This window comes from Glandiceps talaboti, chromosome 6 (genome assembly GCF_964340395.1).
Source record: "Glandiceps talaboti chromosome 6, keGlaTala1.1, whole genome shotgun sequence".
NCBI classification, from domain to species: domain Eukaryota; kingdom Metazoa; phylum Hemichordata; class Enteropneusta; family Spengelidae; genus Glandiceps; species Glandiceps talaboti.
The window spans coordinates 4,731,487-4,738,529 of NC_135554.1; positions in this window are offsets into that span (position 1 = coordinate 4,731,487).

Consider the following 7,043-nt stretch of genomic DNA (forward strand, 5'->3'; position numbering starts at 1 on the left):
TGGAACGTTTTTGAAGTACTCAAGAATTCGGAAACTCGTTCATTGTTTACTATTACGTTCAGCAAACACTGTGACACCTTATGACTCGGTTACATTAATATACAGTTTTTATAATCACTGGAAGCGATTTGTTTGTACAAGTAGTCGCTGAGTTGCACATAATGATCGATATACTATGTTTAAGGTGAAATACGCCTTGGAAATGAAAAGTTTTAACTTTGGCAAGAAAGCTAAAACTCATTCTCAGTTGAAACCTTGTCACTGGTCACCGTAAATAGAAGTCATTTTAAATCTAATATGGACGCCAAATACTGTGTTACTGTTGACAATTCCCCGCGAAAACAAAATGATGGTCCCAGCGTTTCTTTATAAAGTTTCTTTCAAAATTTGTTGTTTTTTGATAGTTTCAAAGGAAACAGGAGGAAGCTTCCACATAGCAGAATTTGGAAATATTTTAAAAACTTATATTTTCAGTGAAACTCATCTCAGATGTGTATATAAATGATAGATCATGTTTTCTCTCTCTTTATATAAAGGAAGGATGGTTGTCATGGAGGTTAATGAAACAACAGTATCGTCTGTGGAGTCATGCTTGTCGAACAAATATAGTGATCGGCTTGGATTACAGTTGCAGGTTTGAGCCAATGTGTTTTCGTTTGCTCTAAAATAGTGAAATTCCTAGGGCAAAAGTTGAAATATGAATTTACCCCAGTTAACCCAACTTTGTAGTTGTCAGAATACCTCATAGTATAGGGTTTGTAATATGAAGTCTTTAGTCCTAAGCGCATATAGAGGCTGCAATGGATCGCACCTTCCCAAGGGAGTTAAGGAAGTCTAAATGGTCACTGTGCAGCTAAGGATTCATTCCAGATAATTAATAATTGTCAAGTGATAACATTATTGTTATCATTATTTTCTGTGATTGTGCTTCATTCAACATGTCACAAATACTTTTACTTGGGCACATAACCAATGAGCTCCTTCATGGTTGACAATATCTATATATAATTAAAAAAAATAACGTGTTTCTGGCGAAGAATTTGCAGAGCTGCCTTAATAGGCCCAATCCATCATACTAATTATCGCTTATGTCCAGTCACATGACCCAAAATGTAATCAGAATAGCTATTGTTTGTGGTTTATTCCATTTTCCCCAGAATCGTCGATTTTTTCCCCCAGAAGCTTTCACATGTTAGTCAGTATGATTTGTTCTTCCATATCTTTTCAAGTCCAACTATTTTGAAGTCGGCTTAAGGGAGTGGTTGTTTGAGTTGAAATGGTTTCGTATTTGATCTGTTCTGTTGTTGTTCCGTGTCAGTGATATCAGATTCTGTATGCGGGTGTAGATGGTATCTCCCGTGTCTTCACATAAATCAGTGTCCACACCTCTCACAGTATGTGTACCATACATTACATTTGTTATTTTGCACTTTATGTATCCGAAAGATTGTTTATTACAAACGTGTAATATGTGTGTGTATGTATGTATGTATGTATGTATGTATGTATGTATGTATGTATTTATGTATGTATGTATGTATGTATGTATGTATGTATGTATGTGTAATTCGTAATGTGTCATTACTATTAAGACATTTTGTGCATTAAACATTAATCTGATTACTAAAACACATAACAAAAATGTTGCACTCAGGCTTTTGCATGGAATCTAATGAAACACACTAATTTGCAAAACTTAATTGCTTTGCTGTTTCATCGTCCTATTTGAGGGTGAAAAGCCAAATGGTAAAGTTCCAACATGAATTCGACAAGTAATTTGCAATATAGATATATGCAGAATATACGGATTAATTCTTGTTACAGTAATGGCTCTTAAGGCAATTTAAATATTTTTGTAACTTTTTCTCACAAAGATGGTACTCCTGTCACAGTGACTTTACTATAACGTGGCGCTCAAAGATGTATCACGTGGCATCTACTATCCCCGACACGTGGCTTCATTAGGTTTTTGATTGGGAATATATTGCAGACATGAATCAGCATACTTAATTGCTTTGTGGGTTCATCGTCCTATTTGAGGGTCAAAAACCAAATGTTCCAGTATGCAGTTGCGGCAGTTAACTCGAGACTATGCACGATTGTTGATTACTCCATTCTTGATACTAATTAAGGCAGCTCTTTTGTATATTAATGAAGCCATATTACCAGGTGCTAGGTTAGCTGAAGACCCTCCAGGGAAGCAACAATATTACCTCACCTTTGTGCTCAACTGCACATATGCTCTCTGCGTAAATCAAATTGAGCAGTATAACAGTCACTATAAGTTAGTCTCCGTTTCAGGATCACATTCACATTCATTGGACGATGTATCACTCCAATATGTAATCATCAACCCAATAGCCCAATATGTATAACATGTATGTCACATATATGTAATGTTAAACCAATAACCCAATATGTATAACATGTATGTCACATATATGTAAAGTTAAACCAATAACCCAATATGTATAACATGTATGTCACATATATGTAAAATTAAACCAATAGCCCAATATGTATAACATGTATGTCACATATATGCAATAATCAACTCAATATGTATAACACTTATGTCACATATATGTAAAATTAAACCAATAGCTCAATATTGTAACATGTATGTCAGATATATGTAAAGTTAAACCAATAGCCCAATATATATATATCATGTATGTCAGATATATGTAAATTATGTAACAAATATGTAATAACCTTTGATCCAATATGTAATACTAACCCAATATATACAAGTAACCCTATGTAATACTAACCCAACATGTGTAATAGAAAGTTATTAAATATGTTGTAACACTTAAGAATAATCAGTGTCGATGGGTACAAGGACTCAATGACGACAGGGGGCGGGTTAAGGTCAAGAAGTGAGGTTGAGCAAAAATTAGCATTTTCCCAAAATATCCCGAAAATTGGGCAATACCATGCAAACTTGATGGTATGATCCTAACCCTATATTTCGAGATTTAGGTACCAATGGTACATAATTATTTTTTAATTTTTCAGAGGTTGCACCGGCCCTACTGTGGGGGTAATTTGTGACCAAATTGGTAGTAGATATTAATCACCCTAATCCTCCTCTAACACCCTACCTCCCACAAATTAACTTCTAAAAAATGAAAGTAAAAGGTGCAATATACCCAACTAAGCAGTTCAATCCCACCTCGGCTCGGTTTTCGTTACTATCTCGGCTATTTTTAAGAGTTTTATAGCATGCGATACATCGTCAGAAAGGTCTCTACAAGGTCTCAATACTTAAGTAAAATGTTATGGTCGATTCCTAGACTTCAAAACATGTCAGGTTTGATAGCGGTACCCAGGATATCGCAGTGACTTTGTTATTTCTGGATATTTAAAGCTCAAATGTGGTGTGTATGTATGTTTTCATATACCTTACAATATATCGATGGCTTTTTTTTACTCGACTTAGCAACAAGAAATCGTCTTTTACAGTGACAACATTTGTTACCTGGAACCGGGGGGGGGGGGGTACCACTGGCCAGATCTGGTAGGTGTGTGTGGCCAATGCTGTCAACCCCAGACTCCATTTTAGACCAATTTTGACCCAAAACCAATACCCCGTTTTAGACCAATGTTGAACGCATGGTTGAACGAAGGATGCAATTTTGCGCATGCTCAGTTAACATAACAATGCATTATGGGGCAATATCTAGAACCAAGCGTTTCAGGGGGTGTGCATGCTATCTTAACCAGTGAATTAGAAGGGGGATCCTGAACTCGTCGAGAATTTCTTAAGGAGATCCTTCCAGGACCCCATTTTAGACCAAACAAAATAAAAAATTGTGAAATGTGGACCCCATTTTAGACTCATTAGCTCTCAAAAGACAGTACCCATGTTAGACCAAAGAGCGAAAAACCCTACCCGAAAGGGCGGCACATATACGTATACCCAATAGGTGGGAGTACCCCCCCCCCCCCCCCCCCCCAGACCTAGACTTTCTTTTGTCGGCTTGGATTGGCGCATCTTGTGATCGTGATGCGATCTGGTTAAGAGCCAATGGTTGCATATTACACTTTCAAAACCTAAACAAATTGGCAAGGATCGTGTATCTCTCAAACGCCCAAATACTATGCATTTATGACAAGGATTGGAATATAAGCAATCATGTCAAAACGCTGAGGGCGCTAACAAGGTCAATACGGTATATTTTTCCAAAGCAAGCACAATAATCACCCCAATACATTCACCACACACAAGTAAAGAGTAAAGCAACTTGTTTATAAGAATTCTAAAGTTTATTCATTTGATTGCTGATTATAATTTAAACTATATAAGATGATAAACTTCCGGAAACCATAGTGCATACTGTTAATACTGAGTACCGCTACTGTATCACATCACTGAATACAGTTTACGTTAAATCTTGTTATGCCAAAGCTCTTAGTCTGTGAAAGTATCGTCCTGTATCTTTTCTATGACGTCATGGTAGACCCGAACTAGATAGTCATAGCGAGGTTTACTCAGTAAACCTACTAAATGGTGATGCTCAGGTCAAAGGTTAATGATTGACCTCAACTAGATACTCACAACGAGGCATTCTCGGTGATCATACAGCCGTCTATGATGACGTACGGGTCAGAGGTTAATATTTTCTACATATCTATAAACTGCAAATTTTTTCTGAAGCTACATTTTCAAATAAATAATAAATAACAGCTCAAGAAATTATTTTCAAAAGTCCAGTCGGATCTGTCTCCAGTCCGTTAAAAAATCTCTCTCTTATATATACAATTTGAAAGATTGACCTATCATTTTGGAAGTTCAAAGCTAAGCTGAATAAGTATACTCAGTAAATCTAACGTAAAAATGGAAATTTGGCTAATGAAAGTTCAACACTGTAATATTCAAATGTCCTGGAATGGATTGCTGCAGTGGAGGTTGTTGGTATGTGCAACCCCCCATTCAATCATTGATCCCAGAATTCACAACATAACGTCATTTCCTTTTCATTCAGATATCATCTTACTCATAGTAACGATGTCAGAGGTCAACACGACCATGAAAATCACCAGCTGGACTCCACTTTCCTTATCAATGCTTTCATGTGTTTAAATTCCATCTGTGTATCTCTTAAAATCAGATTTTGGGATCTACATGTTCTATTAGTGCCCCTATTTTGCATTCAAAATTATGAAGTGTCAGATCAGAGTTGGCAATAGGAATAACCAACCACCATACTAGATATGCCCCTTACCTCGATTTCAATAATCTCGTCCTGGTATCGCCATCATGACAATGATTTTTTGCCAGTATAATATTCTTTGCAAGTATTTTGCATGGCATGATATCACAATCTCTCAAATTTGACTATTAAAAATACTTAAATAAATACAATCATAGTGGTGTGAAATTTCGACTATCATCCTCATTACTCTTATAACTCTTATAATTTGCATTCAGAAAAGACAGTTATCTCTTGTACCAGTTATTCCGTATTATAATGTCACAGACAATGGGGGGGGGGGGGGGTAAAATAACTAAACAGACGTTAAATGGCCATACTTCAGTCCGACTGTAGATGTCCATGTGTCATAATACAGATGGTCTTACATCCGCAGGTAGTTGCCCACATATTCCAATGTATCTGTCCACACATTCAACTTTTGATTTTCACATGTCTGAATGTGGATGCTCAAATGCAAAAAATGTAGATGTCCACTGTCTAGCTAACTGTCCCTATGTCCAAACGGAGTTGTCCACAGTGTAGATATCACCAAATGAAGATGTCATTATGGGAGATGGCTGAATGTACAAATGCAAAAGGATTGCATATATGTCATGTGTAGTTGAGTCGTATATAGTGAAAGATTACATTCTGAGTACAGCAATCAACTTCTCTGTTTAAAAGTAGTTAATTTCAGTATACCATTCTACGAACTTTACCATTGAAAAAGTGGATTCCAAACTGAACATGGGAATTGTTTGAAGTTGCAGTAACAATACCGAAATTGAGATGATCAGAAGGAGTGCTCAGTTATAGGGATTTGGTACTGTGGTCTACGTATTAACCAATATTTGTATTATTTGTGGTTAAAAGACAATATGTCACAGTGATTACCTCATGATTATTATAGGAATGCCCATACTGCACCATTGAAGATGGTAGGTTTGCAAGTTCGCTATTGGACATCTACACCCCAATTTCTCCTAACAGAAATGAAATACATTACTAAAAGTAACTATGCTGGAATCATAATTGTCTGTCTGCTATCAAAACTGATTATAACGCAATAGCTTAATAGCTTCGTGTAAACTGTCTTCATCTTATTTCAAGTGATTTGGACATGGATGAGACAACTGTGATGTGCCAAATAGTTAACTGACTTCTATTCTTTCGTTTTAACTTCACAGCTAAATTGTTAAAGTTTGGAAAATAAGCATCAACACATTTGCCCATAAGATTCAATAGGAGGGCTGGAATACTGCCAAATTTGGATTTACACAGTTTAAAGCATTCTATTTTTTTTAAAATTATTTTGTTGGGTTCTGTATGGTAATGAGATCATGAGACCAACTTGGTTGTTGAAATTCCTATGTTCAAAAATAACTTTATCTCAAGAAGACTAAACACTTCTTCTAAATTAAACACGCTTACTATGGGTCTATTTGGAAGTTGCTTTAAATATCTCATTTGGACATGTATCCACATTATTAATTTTTTGAAATTAGCTATATTCTGGAAGATCATCATTCAACAAAAGTAAAATTGGATGAGTTTGATCAATCAAATAATCATTTTGAAATTAGAAAAATGAAATTACAGCATGGTCCTGCCTGCTGTTAAAAACTGTAAAATATCTTGAAACCCATGGTTTAATCCCCAGTGACTGTACCCTTGACTATTTTGGTTAATTTGTGTCGGCTTAAAAATGCTCAAAACAATTCCTATTGGCTGAACTAGTGTAGTTGTTGATGGTACTACACACATTTGCTTGACGTCCGTGTGTAAAAAGAATGAATGAACGGTCCACATCAATTAATTGTCTGTCAACAAATCACAAGTTTG